We start from the raw sequence: 17,500 nt of genomic DNA on the forward strand, positions 1-17,500 counted from the left end.
GGAAAGGAGGAGGAGAGGAGGAGGAAAGGAGAGGAGGAAAGGATGAGAGGAGAGGGGAGAGGCGAGGAGAGGATGAGAGGAGCTACTGGTCGATGCAGCACTGACTGTTAATTAGACTTGGCAGGGCCATGAGCTCATTCGTCAGCATTGTGCTATGTGTGTGTTTGTGTGGCTTCGTGTGTGTGTGTTTGTGTGACTTCGTGTGTGTGTGTTTGTGTGGCTTTGTGTGTGTACGCCTGTACGTTTGTGTGTATCCACTCCCCTCGCCTGGGAGGTGCAGGACAATCAGTGTCCTGTGGGACAGGTCTGTGTGTGTGTCCAGTAATCACTGCAGGGCTCCAATAGAGTCAGGGTTAAACACCAGGAGATGGAGGTCCACGGGAGGGTCTGGGTAGAGACTGCTAATACACTACGTCCTCATCCTCCTAGACTTCCAGCCAACCACTCGGCAAGCAGAGCAGAACAAGGACAGGACATTGCAGCAGAGCACCCAGAGTAGCGGCCACTGATCAAGGGTGTAGGAGCCAGGACATGTCCCCACCCCCCTCCCAAATGTTAGAAGCAAAACAATACATAAAATGCATTTATATTGGCATTTATTGGCATTTATTTATATAGGCATTTATATTGAAAAACGAGTTGCCAGATTCGTTGTTTTGAAAAGGCCTCTGGCGCTGTAACATGACGTGAGTTCCTTACCCCTCCTCCCACTGGCTGCTGAGTTCCTTACCCTTCCTCCCACTGGCTGCTGAGTTCCTTACCCTTCCTCCCACTGGCTGCTGAGTTCCTTACCCCTCCTCCCACTGGCTGATGAGTTACTTACCCCTCCTCCCACTGGCTGATGAGTTCCTTACCCCTCCTCCCAATGGCTGCTGAGTTCTTTAGCCCTCCTCCCACTGGCTGCTGAGTTCCTTACCCTTCCTCCCACTGGCTGCTGAGTTCCTTACCCCTCCTCCCACTGGCTGATGAGTTACTTACCCCTCCTCCCACTGGCTGCTGAGTTCCTTACCCCTCCTCCCACTGGCTGCTGAGTTCCTTACCCCTCCTCCCACTGGCTGCTGAGTTCCCTACCCTTCCTCCCACTGGCTGCTGAGTTCCTTACCCTTCCTCCCACTGGCTGCTGAGTTCCTTACCCCTCCTCCCACTGGCTGCTGAGTTCCTTACCCCTCCTCCCAATGGCTGCTGAGTTCCTTACCCCTCCTTCCACAGGCTGCTGAGTTCCTTACCCCTCCTCCCAATGGCTGCTGAGTTCCATACCCCTCAACCCACTGGCTGCTTTTTTCTCAGTGAAAGAAGAAGCCCCATGCAGCACCACCAGGGACAAAGTAAGTTTAATTATGAATAAACGTTGATATGTTTGAACGAAAGTCAAGCAACTATAAGTTTTCTCCTGGCTAGTATGCAGCTACAGCAGTTAGCTTTACATTTACGGTTTAGTCATTTTTTAGCCGTGTCAGGTTTTATCTAACTAGTTAACGTTGGGTAGTTCTGACTGTGTGAAAAAAACTGACAGTGAATTGAATTGAAGCCAAGAATACTTGCTACTGTAGCTACTTCCACAAATCACTGTCAAGTGACACAAGAGATGCGCCACCAGTCAATAAGAGAAAATAAAATAGTGCAAATTATTGATTGTAAGTAAGGTTCTTGGCAACTGCCCGCAGTTATTATAGTAAACTAAAACTGAAAGAAAAACAAATCATGAAAAACGATTTAGTAGACTGAAATAAAATAATGATAAAACCCGTTTGAAAAACTAAAACTTTACTGAAACTATTATCTTTGACTCCAAAACTAACTCAAAATATAGCTGTGAGCAGCAATGAACGGGGTTCACAGGATGATAGAAAGGACACAAGATCAAGTTGGATAACAAAGCAAGCACTCTATCATGTAGGAACTATCTACCTTTATGTGCAATCAGTGAAAGAATTAGCATTCCAAAATACTTCAATACACTCTCAGAGCTGTAATACGCAGACTGGGCAAATAGAAGGACTTTGGGTTTCACATTTTCCCAAATAAAAATATCCACCTTTCACTACATACAATGTGATGACATAATTGGGCAACACTATGTGGTTATACAGATATACTATTCACGATATTTCACAAGGCTGGTGTGTATAATTTAAATCTAACATTAATTAGCATGATACAAAGTCCACTTGAACAATAGTTATTGCCCTGGTATCCTATGGTGCCACTGGTGCCAATGACATCTACAGTGCCACCAACTAGTCTGGTGTAGTCATCTAAGGTTGTAGTGACTTTATATTCACATAGCTTCTAAGGGCATATACACAAGGCGTACATACCAAATTTCATGGCCCCATGTCCATTGGTTCAGCCCTGGTGTGATATGGTACCATCTATCAGTGTAGTGTGGCCGATTTTGAATGCAGCAACTAATCATTCTCAAAATCATTAGAGGCTAATTAATTGAGTCCATATACCACATTTGGAGTTAATCTGATTCATGGTTCATGAGAAGAAGATTTTTTTTAAAGTAATTTTAGCATCAGCATATGTGCTTACTGGCATCTATAGGTACAATCCGGCCATATTTGAATGCATCAGCAGTTTTTTTTTCTCAAAACCATTAAAGACTGATGTAATGAGTCTAAATTCAAAATCTGGAGTGAATGACGTTCATGAAGAGAAGATGATTTTGAGCATTCGTGTCACATATGCAAAGAGCGAGTACCCATGTACCATGGGCCTACATTTTCTTTGTCCTATTGTTCATGAAAATCAGATTTTTTAGTATTTCTTTAGCAGATTTTAGCATATAAGTATGTGCATCTACTGGTAGCCATCTTTGAATGCATCAGCATTATTTTCTCAAACTCCAGTGAATCTGACTATTAGTCGATGAGAAGAGTTTCTATCTATATTTTAAGTATTAGCGTTACATAGTAAAACAGTTCATTGTTCATATAATTGCCTTATTGTTTACGATATCAATGCCAAACATAACGTGGTTCATCATGATAATGTCTGTGATGACCCCAAAAAGTTAGGCCATTGTGAAGTGGATTTAAATGGAAATGTAATATCTGATTTCCTGATTTATCAATAACTCATCCATCTCTTATTAACCAATCCCTTAACTTTTCTCAAAATAAAGTTTTAGAAATGTACCATACCGGTGTTATTCGGTGTTATTCGGTGTTATTTGGTGTTATTTTGTGTTATTCTGTGTTATTTGGTGTTATTTGGTGTTATTCGGTGTTATTTGGTGTTATTTGGTGTTATTCGGTGTTATTTGGACTTATGGATCATGAGAAGATGTTTTTCGAAGGTTTTCCAAACTGTCCAAGATGGCGGAAACTCTATCCTGACAGACATAATGGGTCCATGAGGCAAATTTGTTCAGCATGAGGAAAGACACATGCATACAAAGTTTCAAGTCTCTAGGTCAAACGGGGTTCATGACTGCTTATAACAGCGCCATCTATTGGACAATCTTGGTCTTTTTGACCAAGTTACTCATGGCCTCTAGTTTCTGTGTGCCAAATTAGAAAACAGTAACTAATCTAAGCTTGAGTTATTTGACCACGTCAAGGATTTTTTAAAATTTTTATCTAAGAATAACAACAGATTTCACAGCTTCGCTTTGAACCCCTAATATATTAAAAAAATATCATGAATTATGTTCAGTTATAGTTTTTTTCCCCTCCACAGGGGAGAAGAGTTATAGTTTTTTTTTTTTACCCTTCACTCCAAATCAAAACTCCAAACCTACAACCTAATTTTGACCAAAATTAACCAGAGAGATTAATGCTTCCAAGGTTTTCTTTTTCCAAGCTATATGGAGGGTGCTCTAGCAAACAAACAGCAAAGACCTGAGGACACCATCCAACCTGGAACTGAGTGAGTAGTGTTTGGTCTGATGCTATTTTCAAAGCCAAGAAGAAAAATAAAAAATGAAGTACATTACAATGATATATTTTACTTTATGGGGACGGAATGCAGAGTTAAGGCTTCCAGGCTTGCAAGAACAGACCAGATATAAATTAAATTAGCACTGAGGTGTGAAGCAAAATATGTCGAGTCCTTTGGGCCCAACAAGTGGCAGGAGTCTTTGAAGCATCCTCTGAAGTCCCCTCCTGCTGTTCAAAGACCATTCACTGGCATTTTCTACAATAAATCTGCCTCCAGAAATAAAGGTTTCTCCCAAGTGGGTGTGACACCTACTCCCATTGCCTGCTGCTTGGATTCCCCCTGGCGATCTGTTCACCATCTGCCCTGGCCCTACCCCCACCACACTCCCCCCTCACTCCGAGCTTTAGCTCACCTCCAGCACTATCAACTAACATACCTTAAGGGAACATTTCGGCATTTCGTGTATGATTAGTGAAAAAGTCCATATTGCAAATGTACGGTCCCTTACTAGACGTCCGAAATCGTTTGTAAAATTTGCGGTCGGCGTCGGGCCGTGCGGTAGGGCCGGACCTACCGGGAAGTCATCAAATTAACTTTGTCGGACATTCGGTTTCCGTTTTATAAAATAAACAAGTTTTTGACCGTTTTTCCGCTATCCCGGAAATTCCCACAAGAGGGCATACGGAATCATATGGCAATTTGGCAAAACATCACGAATCACGACGGGGCCTTATCTCGAAAACGGAAAATATTTCGAAGCCGAAACTTGGTGAGCGTAGGTTTGGCATAATGGGCAGTTGGCCCCGAACAAGATGGCGTCTAGGCCTCGACGGTTTTTGAGTTATGGCCATTTTTCTGGGATTAAAGGTCCAAAATGGAAATAGAGAAATTATTTTTCCACTTCAGGTCAAAGTCAAGGAGCCTCCGGTGTCAATAAAAAAAGAAGCAGCCATTTATCTATCGTCATTTAAGAGAAACGGAACAATGACAACTTGGTGATGTTCACAAATAGGCGTTTTTTTTTTTTCAACGGTTACAGATCCAGTTGCAGGGTGTTCATACGAATCTTTTTAAAGTGTGCTGCGGAGCTCTGCGAGATTTCTGTGATTTTCTATGATTTTCTGAAATAACACACACATACTAAACCCTCCGTAAATAACTCAGTTCTTAACGTAAAGACTTAAAACTCAGGATTCTGTAAAAGCATACCCCAATGAGGATATGTCGTGACTTATAGCTTCCTGTGCCAACCGGAAGTGCCATAATTGGTGTCTCAGGGGCTGTTTCGAAGGGTTAAAAAAGTCAGATCTGTCCAAAACTTCATATATGTGATTAGGCAACCCCCATGAACTGTAAATCAGTCATTTTTCCCAAAAAAAATCAAAGGAAAAAAAAATCACACTAAAACACAACTTGGATGGAGGGACGTATTGGGGTGCGTAGAGACAGACAGTGGCTGCAATAGTAAGCTTTGTTCGAGCTAAAAAAGAACCGTCAGACCTAGAGTTCCGAAACTTTAGAAACCTGTTCTAGACCTCCGGTCGATGGTGCGTGGTGAGTTACGTGGCTCTAGACAGTTCTCGGACCGAGAAACAGCCTTGTACATTTGCAATATCTTCAATTCATTTTGACCATTACGAAAATGACGACGTTTAGAAAAGTCTCAGAGACGCAAGGCTAGGTGCATTGAAACCGGCTCGGCCCATAGAGACGGACCCCAACGTTTCTGTCCGATAGCTCGTTCAAGGACCCCGTAGCAAGGCATGGAAAAAAGTGGATTTTCAGCACCAATTAGGGTTTTTCTCGGACACCAAATGACCTATCGAGCCAAAACTCGGGATTCGGGGTCGCCTCACATAGGCCTTCACATATTGTCCGAACTGGACCCGCAGCTAGAACGTAACTATGTGTTTTACCTTTTTATTATGTTTTAAACTAAAGGCGCTGTGAATTATGGGACTGCTCTGACATATGTGATAGTTGGCTTCTAAATGAGTAGGAAAAAGTGGGTTTGGTGTCATAATGACATCTAATTGACTGATGGACACTGACTTGCTAGTTGACTTTTGTGCATTTGCAATAACATTTGCAATACGGAGAGGGACCATCACCAAAATGGCATTCTGAAATCAACACAAAAAATGGCATCACCATAGTCTCCAGACTGTGCTGAGTTCAACGAGCTATCCCGCTTGACCGTAGCTCGCTCGGTCTAAGCGCAACGACCATTAGAAAAGTAGGCCCAAAATGAAGCCTGCCCCACAATGTCATTTGCTTTTGAGTGACAGTGAGAGAACCGTTAGGGTGAGAAGACAAATTCCACCACATGAATGTTCCTAAGGTCCTCCCGATCTGTGCAAGCCTAACCTTGACCGTGTGGCATTAACCCTTAACAGTAAAACAGTGTTTTTTGATCTCACAGATTACAGTGTCATCTCTCCCCATAGGAATACATTGCCTGCACCCCTAATTTCAACCTGAAGTCTATATGGGTTATGAATGCCGTATGAACCTGTCTTCGGTCCCAGTCCATCAGGCCACTATGAGGTCTACCTGTGTTGATTCTAAGCTTCCTGGACCAACCGGAAGTGGTTAAAATCACCCTAAAAGTGTTTACCCATACCCTGCCTGCAGTTTGATAGACATAGTGCATTCAACCCTGTGTAAATCAGTCAATTCTTAACGTAAGGACTTAAAACTCAGGATTCTGTAACAGCATACCCCAATGAGGATATGTGTTGATTTATAGCTTCCTGTGCCAACCGGAAGTGCCATAATTGGTGTCTCAGGGGCTGTTTCGAAGGGTTAAAAAAGTCAGATCTGTCCAAAACTTCATATATGTGATTAGGCACCCCCCCATGAACTGTAAATCAGTCATTTTTCCCCAAAAAATTCAAAGGAAAAAAAAATCACACTAAAACACAACTTGGAAGGAGGGACGTATTGGGGTGCGTAGAGACAGACAGTGGCTGCAATAGTTAGCTTTGTTCGAGCTAAAAAAGAACCGTCATACCTAGAGTTCCGAAACTTTAGAAACCTGTTCTAGACCTCCGGTCGATGGTGCGTGGTGAGTTACGTGGCTCTAGACGGTTCTCGGACCGAGAAACAGCCTCGTACATTTGCAATACCTTCAATTCATTTTGACCATCACGAAAATGACGACGTTTAGAAAAGTCTCAGAGACGCAAGGCTAGGTGCATTGAAACCGGCTCGGCCCATAGAGACGGACCCCAACGTTTCTGTCCGATAGCTCGTTCAAGGACCCCGTAGCAAGTCATGGAAAATAGTGGATTTTCAGCACCAATTAGGGTTTTTCTCGGACACCAAATGACCTATCGAGCCGAAACTTGGGATTCGGGGTTGCCTCAGCTAGGCCAACACATAACATAAGAAATGGACCCACAGCTAGAACGTAACTACGTGTTTTATGGTTTTTTTATGGTTTGAACCGAAGGCGTTGTGAATTTTGGGCCAGCTCTGAAGTATGTAATAGTTGGCTACTAAACGAGTTGGAAAAAGTGGGTTTGGTGTCAGTTTGTATCAGTTTGGTGTCAGAATGATATCTAATTGACTGATGGACTCTTGTCCACTTGACTCTTGTACATTTGCAATATGTTTAAACAGTGAGGTACCATCACCAAAAGCGACATTCTGAAATCTACCCTAACGAGCGATTGAGATGAACCAGAATCACTGCAAAGCCATCCCGAGTTCATCGGGCCAGTCAATTTCACATTCCTGCAGGATTTTTATAGCATGACAAATTTGTGATGGTACCTGCCCATTAAAGCATATTGCAAATGCAAAGTGACTTTGAAAAAGTAAGTAAACATAAACAAATGGACATAATGAAATCACCATTTTTTTATTTTTGGGTTACCAGTTGCACAACAATGCATGTGTATTTGCAATATGATTCTATAGTGAAAAAACATCACCAAATGGACATGATGAAATCAACACAACGAGTGATGGAAATGAACAACTATCACTGCCCGGCCATCCCGAGTTCATCTGGCCAGTCAATTTCACATTCCTGCAGGATTTTTATAGCATGCCAAATTCGTGATGGTAAATGCCCATTGAAACATATTGCAAATGCATGTGCATTTGCAATATGATTCAATGGTGAAAAAAACATCACCAAATGGACATGATGAAATCAACACAACGAGTGATGGAAATGAACAACTATCACTGCCCGGCCATCCACAGTTCATCAGTTCAGTAAATTTTGGCCCCCAAAAAATTGACTTTTGACTTCCTATGAAATCATATTGCAAATGGACAAATCATATTCCTTATGCACAAGTAAAAAAAAATAATAATTATGATAATGCAAGTTGACAAAGGTATAGTTTGAGCAAAGTATAGTTTGAATTTTGAGCATGCCAAATTCGTATTGGTACCTGCCCATTAAAACATATTGCAAATGAACAGTGACTTTGAAAAAGTAAGGAAACATAAACAAATGGACATAATGAAATCACCATTTTTTTTTCGGTTACTAGTTGCACAACAATGCATGTGCATTTGCAATATGATTCTATAGTGAAAAAATATCACCAAATGGACATGATGAAATCAACACAACGAGTGATGGAAATGAACAACTATCACTGCCCGGCCGTCCCGAGTTCATCAGTTCAGTCAATTTTGGCCCCCAAAAAATTGACTTTTGACTTTGACTTTTGACTTCCTATGAAATCATATTGCAAATGGACAAATCATATTCCTTATGCACAAGTAAAAAAAAAAAAAATATGATAATAACATTTTACAAAAGTATATTCATACACTTCTTACACATGATTAATTGTCTTAAAATCGAAACAATTTCGAAAAACGGTCCAGAAAGCACTTTTTTTCGTTTTTAAAGTTTAAAAAAAAATCAAATTTTCGACTTTTGACTTCCTATTAAATCATATTGCAAATGGACAAAACATATGCCTTATGCACAAAAAAAAAAAAAAAAAAATTATGATAATAAAATACGAATAAAGTATGTTGATACAGTTCTTATACGTGTGTAATTGACACAAAATTCGAAATAATTTTGAAAAACGGTCCAGAAAGCACTTTTTTATTAAGGGTGTGTGAAGTTTTTTATAAAATTTTGACATTTTTGACTTTTGACTTTTGACTTCCTATGAAATCATATTGCAAATGGACAAAACATATGCCTTATGCGCATGTAATTAAAAAAAAAAAAATATGATAACAAAATTGGACAAAAGTATATTCATACAGTTCTTACACATGTGTAATTGACAAAAAAATCAGAAGAATTTCGAAAAACGGTCCAGAAAGCACTTTTTTAAGGGGTGATAAGTTTTTGACAAAAAAATCATTTTTAAAAATTTTTTCTTTTGGATGTTGACTTGGGTTGCATTTCCAATATGAAAAACCCTGGTGGAGCGCACTCGCCCCCTGTTGGATTTTTGAAGTGTTACAACTGGCAATTGCCATATGGCATTTGCAATATACTTTGCATGAATCAACGTCACATTGGGTGGTATTGGACATCGTGTACATGGTTTGTCCAATGCCAATATGTTGCCATTAATTTTTGTCCAATTCAGGGGGGTATTCCCTTACAATTGCTAGCCCCAAGTCGTTATATATTTCTTTTTTTTCTTGTGTATTTTGCTATTTTGCTGTTTGCCTCATGACTCCTGTATACTTTGTTGACTACAAACGTTCTTTACCCAACCGTGGGACAGACTATGTTTGTTCCCACACTCGGGACTCTGACTCTCTCTTGGTTACACAGACTTTTGGCCTCCCATCCTATTCTAACCACCTCTCGCTGGCTTTGTGCTCATGTTAACTGATGAAATTGCTGTACAATATGATCTTGTTGCCATCTGATGCACATTCAGATGTCAAAAATCAACACTGCAGCATTCTCCCTGTCCTCTGCAGTGCCCTGATTGTATTACTGCTGATGATATCTATGGATGTGCATGTACACCCTGGCCCATCTACAGTTGCTAGCTCCAAATCTGACTTGTGCTCTGATATCTGCTTCACTGATTTCTGCTCTCGTAAAAGCCTGGGTTTTCTGCACGTTAACACTAGAAGCTAATTACCTAAAACGGATCAATTGAAAGTTTGGGTTAACAGCTCCAATCCAGATGTGTTGGTCGTTACTGAGACGTGGTTAAGGAAGAGTGTTTTGAATACTGATGTTAACCTTTCTGGTTATAACCTTTTTCGGCAAGACAGATCTTCCAAAGATGGTGGAGTGGCAATCTTTACCAAGGATCCCCTTTAGTGCTCGGTTGTCTCCACCAAGTCTGTCCCCAAACAATTTGATTGCTGGTTTTAAACATTAAACTTTCAAATAGCTCTTTGTTGACTGTTGCGGGGTGCTATCGTCCTCCATCAGCACTGGCCTGTACCCTACCTGCCCTAAGCCCTCTACTGGCCCCTTACACTAAGTCTGAATTTGTCCTGCTAGGTGACCTAAACTGGGACATGCTTAAACCACCTGACCAGATTGTTACCATTCCCACAAGGTATGACTCCAAACACTAAGAAAAGGCTACTTCCTCGATGTTATCCTCCCAAATAATCCTGATAGGTATCAGTCTGGTGTTTCTGTAATGACCTCAGTGATCACTGTTTTACAGCCTGTGTTCGTAATAGCTGCTCAGTGAAACGACCTGTCCTGATTTGTCATAGATGCTTGCTAGAAAACGTTCATGTGCAAGCCTTCCTTCATGAACTGGCCTCTGTAAAATGGTATAGAATCAGCTTGATCCCCTCTGTCGAAGACACTTGGACCTTCTTTTCTGATATTTTTAGTGGTATTGTTAAGAAACACGTCCCCATAAAGAAAATGAGAATTAAATACAGGTACAGCCCCTGGTTTGACCGTGATATGGCAGAGTTGCTCCATCTCAAGAATTCCATTTGGCGAAAGACTTGACACATGCCTCAGGCCGACTGGCTCTCGTTGAGGCAAATGAGAAATAAGTGCACTCAGGCTATCCGGAAGGCCAAAGTTAGTTACTTTAAGGAGCAGTTCTCTCTCTGTGGGTCTAACCCCAAGAAGTTCTGGAAAACGGTTAAAGACCTGGAGAATAAACCCTCCTCCTCACAGCTGCCCACGTCACTTAATGTTGATGATGCGGTTGTTACTGACAAGAAGCACATGGCTGAGCTCTTTAATCACCACTTCATTAAGTCAGGATTCCTATTTGACTCAGCCATGCCTCCTTGCCCGTCCAACATTTCCTCATCTCCCGGTCACTGAGTCCGAGGTGCTAAAGGAGCTCCTTAAACTTGACCACAAAACATTTTGGGTCCGATGGTTTAGACCCTTTCTTCTTTAAGGATGCTGCCCCTATCATCACCAAGCCTATCTCTGACCTTTTTAACCTGTCTCTCATTTCTGAGGAGGTTCCCATTGCTTTGAAGGCAACCACGGTTCATCCTTTATTTAAAGGGAGAGATCACGCTGATCCTAACTGTTATAGGCCTATTTCTATTTTCCCCTGTTTATCAAAAGTGTTGGAAAAACAATCAACTGACTGTCTTTCTCGATGTCTATAGTATTCTCTAGGGTATGCAGTCCGGTTTCCGCTCAGGTTATGGATGTGTCACTGCATTAAAGGTCCTAAACGATGTCACCTTTGGCCTTGATTGTAAGCAATGTTGTGCTGCTATTTTTATTGACTTAGCCAAATCTTTTGATACGGTAGACCATTCCATTCTTGTGGAACGGTTAAGGAGTATTGGTGTCTCTGAGGGGTCTTTGGCCTGGTTTACTAACTACCTCTCTCAACGAGTGCAGTGTATTAAGCCAGAAAATCTGCTGTCTCAGCCACTGCCTGTCACCAAGGGAGTACCCCAAGGCTCGATCCCATGCCCCACGCTCTCCTCAATTTACATCAACAACATAGCTCAGGCAGTAGGAAGCTCACTCATCCATTTATATGCAGATGATAGTCTTATACTCAGCTGGCCCCTCCCTGGATTTTGTGCTAAATGCTCTACAACAAAGCTTCCTTAGTGTCCAACAAGCTTTCTCTGCCCTTAACCTTCATCTGAACACCTCCAAAACAAAGGTAATGTGGTTTGGTAAGGTGAATGCCCCTCCCCCCACCGGTGTGATTACTCTGAGGGTTTAGAGCTTGAGGTAGTCACCTCATACAAGTACTTGGGAGTATGGCTAGACGGTACACTGTCCTTCTCTCAGCACATATCAAAGCTGCTAAAGTTAAATCTAGACTTTCCTCTATTGTAATCCCTCCTCTTTCACCCCAGATGCCAAACTAACCCTGATTCAGATAACCATCCATTTTAATATATGATCAATTAGTTTTATTTTATTATATATATATTATTTATCTATTGCTGAATTATCCTTTACTTCACGTCAGTCTCATTCGGTCGTAAATTGTCATGAACCTAAACTACGAATCATCCATATACCAATTGGCTTAATAAATTACATACTAACTAACTAAATAATCACAGAAATGCATAAACAAACAAACAATAGATATTGGTTACTAACAACGATAGGGAAGATCCCCTAGTGGGCGAAACCGATATGATTGGTGGACAAAGGGAAGGGGGTGTGGACTGAGAAAAGAGCGGGAAAGACAAGAGGGATCACTACATAATAATAATATAATTAATATGATGATAATGGCTAACTACCAATTGGATATTACGAAATTGGGAAGAAAAGAGAAAAAAATATTATTATTATACAGTTGAAGTCGGAAGTTTACATACACTTAGGTTCGAGTCATTAAAACTCGTTTTTCAACCACTCCACAAATTTATTGTTAACAAAACTACAGTTTTGGAAAGTCGGTTAGGACATCTACTTTGTGTCATTTTTCCAACAATTGTTTATAGACAGATTATTTCACTTATAATTCAATGTTTCACAATTCCAGTGGGTCAGAAGAATACATACACTAAGTTGACTGTGCCTTTAAACAGCTTGGAAAATTCCAGAAAATTATGTCATGGCTTTAGAAGCTTCTGATAGGCTACTTGACATAATTTGAGTTTCAAGGCTTCTTTGCTTGACATCATGGGAAAATCAAAAGAAATCAGCCAAGACCAAAGAAAAAAATAGTAGACCTCCACCAGTCTGGTTCATCCTTGGGAGCAATTTCCAAATGCCTGAAGGTACCACACTCATCTGTACAAACAATAGTACGCAACTATAAACACCATGGGACCAAGCAGCCGTCATACCGCTCAGGAAGGAGACACATACTTTGGTACGAAAAGTGCAAACCAAATCCCAGAACAACAGCAAAGGACCTTGTGAAGATGCTGGAGGAAACAGGTACAAAAGTATCTATATCTACAGTAAAACGAGTCCTATATCGACGTAACCTGAAAGGCCGCTCAGCAAGGAAGAAGCCACTGCTCCAAAACCGCCATAAAAAGGTGGAAAAGGGGAGGCTTGCAAGCCAAAGAACACCATCCCAACTGTGAAGCACGGGGGTGGCAGCATCATGTTGTGGGGGTGCTTTGCTGCAGGAGGGATTGGTGCACTTCACAAAATAGATGGCTTCATGAGGATGGAAAAGGATGTGGATATATTGAAGCAACATCTCAAGACATTAGTCAGGAAGTTAAAGCTTGGTCGCAAATGGGTCTTCCAAATGGACATTGACGCCAAGCATACTTCCAATGTTGTGGAAAAATGGCTTAAGGACAACAAAGTCACGGTATTGGAGTGGCCATCACAAAGCCCTGACCTCAATCCTATAGAACATTTCTGGGCAGAACTGAAAAAAAAAGTGTGTGCGAGCAAGGAGACCTACAAAACAGACTCATCTACACCAGCTCTGTCAGGACAAATGGGCCAAAATGCACCCAACTTATTGTGGGAAGCTTGTGGAAGGCTACCCTAAACGTTTGACCCAAGTTAAACAATTTAGAGGCAATGCTACCAAATACTAATTGAGTGTATGTAAACTTCTGACCCACTAGGAATATGATGAAAGATATAAAAGCTGAAATAAATCACTCTACTATTATTCTGACATTTCACATTCTTAAAATAAAGTGGTGATCCTAACTGACCTAAACAGGGAATTTTTACTGGGATTAAATGTCAGGAATTGTGATAAACTGAGTTTAAATGTATTTGGCGAAAGGTGTACGTAAACTTCCAACTACAACTGTATATTAATTGAAATGCTAATCCTTTGCACATGAACACTCACTCATTCGGGAATAATTGCAATCAATATATATTTACGCCCATGTCATTGTGAGCTTCTCTGTTGGAATCGTCAGTCCGTCTGCTGGAGGGTCAGTTCATCAGAGAGTGGTTGTCAGTCTATCGACGGCTCCTGATGATGTCTGTTGTAATCGACACGTCAGGTGTCAATTGTTCTTAGAATAGATGTTTCGGTGGTTGTCGGTATTCGCATCCCAGGTTTACGTCATTTCTAGCTGCAGACTAGTAATTAGTACCTAAGATTTGCTCTTATTCTGTAGGAATCGATAAGTCTGTAGCCAATGCTCAAACCTGTGCCACCTCAGCTTACACCAAGGTATTTGTTGGTCTTAACAATTCGCAATCACAGCTCACGCTGTGGGTTTGCTTAGTCTGAAGATAATTTTCTTAGGAGGGGCTTTTATTAGTGTCTGTGCTCAATGGAGCGACGCCACTGACTAGTTAAACTTTACAGGGAATACAATTCTCTCAAAATTAAAGGTTAACATCACATTACATCATTTCACAAATAGTTTCATCTTTACTCATTTTATACAAGAATTAGATGCAAACACCATAACTGAGACATATGACACATTCAGAGAAAAATTTATGTGTGTTTCCTGTCCCTCGTGAGGTCACCAAATGAAACACACTCAACATAACTGTCCCTTAAGTGTCCACAGACCCTTCAAACACTCTCAAAGGTTGACATATTGTTTAAAACTCCCATTTTGGGGATTTAGGAGTTTGGCCAAGTGAAATCCTTTGTTCACTCTGTGGTCTCTCTCTCTGCATGAAAACGGGGAGACAGTCTCCACCAGGAATTTACGACCTGAGATAACAGTACCTGGGTGTTGGAGAGAGTGAGAGAGGGGGAAGCCACGATCTACACCCAGAAAGGGCCACGTCATGACACTACCCATGCTAGATTACAGAGACATCATTTATAGATCAGCAGGTAAGGGTGCTCTCGAGTGGCTAGATGTTCTTTACCATTCGGGCATCAGATTTGCAACCAATGCTCATTATAGGACACATCACTGCACTCTATACTACTCTGTAAACTGGTCATCTCTGTATACCCGTCGCAAGACCCACTGGTTGATGCTTATTTATAAAACCATCCTGTGGCCTCACTCCCCCCTATCTGAGATATCTACTGCAGCCCTCATCCTCCACATACAACACCTGTTCTGCCAGTCACATACTGTTAAAGGTCCCCAAGGCACACACATCCCTGGGTCGCCCCTCTTTTCAGTTCTCTGCAGCTAGCTACTGGAACGAGCTGCAACAAACACATCCCTGGGTCGTTCGTCTTTTCAGTTCGCTGCAGCTAGCGACTGGAATGAGCTGCAACAAACACTCAAACTGGACAGTTTTATCTCAATCTCTTCATTCAACCTACACACTCCACTCTCATAAAAAACACAAATTATAAAATGTATCTTTCTCTCTCTACTGTCGCATTCAGATCTGCACGGGCCCTTGCAGGACAAGTCAGTTAAAATTACACATCCTACCCAAGACCCGTGACCATCATATCAGAACCTACCCAAGACCTGTGACCATCATATCAGATCCTACCCAAGACCCGTGACCATCATATCAGATCATACCCATGACCCGTGACCATCATATCAGAACCTACCCAAGACCCGTGACCATCATATCAGATCCTACCCAAGATCCGTGACCATCACATCAGATCCTACCCAGACCCATAACAATCACATCAGATCCTACCCAAGACCCGTGACCATCATATCAGAACCTACCCAAGACCCGCGACCATCATATCAGATCCTACCCAAGATCCGTGACCATCACATCAGATCCTACCCAGACCCATAACAATCACATCAGATCCTACCCAGACCCATAACAATCACATCAGATCCTACCCAGACCCATAACAATCACATCAGATCCTACCCAGACCCATAACAATCACATCAGATCCTACCCAAGACCCGCGACCATCATATCAGATCCTACCCAAGATCCGTGACCATCACATCAGATCCTACCCAGACCCATAACAATCACATCAGATCCTACCCAGACCCATAACAATCACATCAGATCCTACCCAGACCCATAACAATCACATCAGATCCTACCCAGACACATAACAATCACATCAGATCCTACCCAGACCCATAACAATCACATCAGATCCTACCCAGACCCATAACAATCACATCAGATCCTACCCAGACCCATAACAATCACATCAGATCCTACCCAGACCCATAACAATCACATCAGATCCTACCCAGACCCATAACAATCACATCAGATCCTACCCAGACCCATAACAATCACATCAGATCCTACCCAGACCCATAACAATCACATCAGATCCTACCCAGACCCATAACAATCACATCAGATCCTACCCAAGACCCATAACGTTATTTAGAATTCTGTACCCCGACCTGCTTGTGTCCCGTATTCGGATCTCAGGTATTCGGGTACAAGTGGATCTGCGATAACCTCCATACCATATGATTTGATTTGGAGGGTATTCTAAAACGCTTTAGGGACATTTTCATAATGCATTGAGTCAGTGAAGTTTCAAAAATGTGTCTACCAATTTTCTTTGTAGTGAAACAACATATCAAACTGTTTAGGGAACAACTGTACAAACGGGTGAACTTCCTCTTTAACAGAAACACTGGTATTCAGTAATGTACCAGAGCAAGTGCCCCTTTTGCAATGCTCTCCAGACTGATCCTAGTCCACCACTCCCCAGACTGATCCTAGTCCACCACTCTCCAGACTGATCCTAGTCCACCACTCTCCAGACTGATCCTAGTCCACCCCTACCCAGACTTATCCTCCTCCTACTCCACCACTCTCCAGACTGATCCCAGTCCATCACTCCCCAGACTGATCCTCCTCCTAGTCCATCACTCTCCAGACTGATCCTCCTCCTAGTCCACCACTCTCCAGACTGATCCCAGTCCCACTCCCCAGACTGATCCTCCTCCTAGTCCACCCCTCCACAGAATGATCCTCATCCTAGTCCACAACTCCCCAGATGATCCTCCTCCTAGTCCACCACTCCCCAGATGATCCTCCTCCTAGCCCACCACTCCCCAGACTGATCCTAGTCCACCACTCCCCAGACTGATCCTCCTCCTAGTCCACCCCTCCCCAGACTGATCCTCATCCTAGTCCACCACCTCCAGACTGATACTCCTCCTAGTCCACCCCTCCCCAGACTGATCCTCCTCCTAGTCCACCCCTCCCCAGACTGATCCTCCTCCTAGTCCACCCCTCCCCAGACTGATCCTAGTCCACCACTCCCCAGACTGATCCTAGTCCACCACTCTCCAGACTGATACTCCTCCTAGTCCACCACTCCCCAGACTGATCCTCCTCCTTGTCCACCCCTCCCCA

The 17,500-nt window shown here is 42.2% G+C and overlaps 1 protein-coding gene across 1 annotated transcript in view; it reads right to left on the bottom strand.

The window, feature by feature from the left end:
• LOC139407463 (multiple EGF-like-domains 11) overlaps positions 1–17,500 on the bottom strand; it is a 265,679-nt gene that overhangs the window by 198,183 nt on the left and 49,996 nt on the right. The window lies entirely within an intron of this gene.

Source organism: Oncorhynchus clarkii, chromosome 4 (assembly GCF_045791955.1).
Source record: "Oncorhynchus clarkii lewisi isolate Uvic-CL-2024 chromosome 4, UVic_Ocla_1.0, whole genome shotgun sequence".
NCBI lineage: Eukaryota > Metazoa > Chordata > Actinopteri > Salmoniformes > Salmonidae > Oncorhynchus > Oncorhynchus clarkii.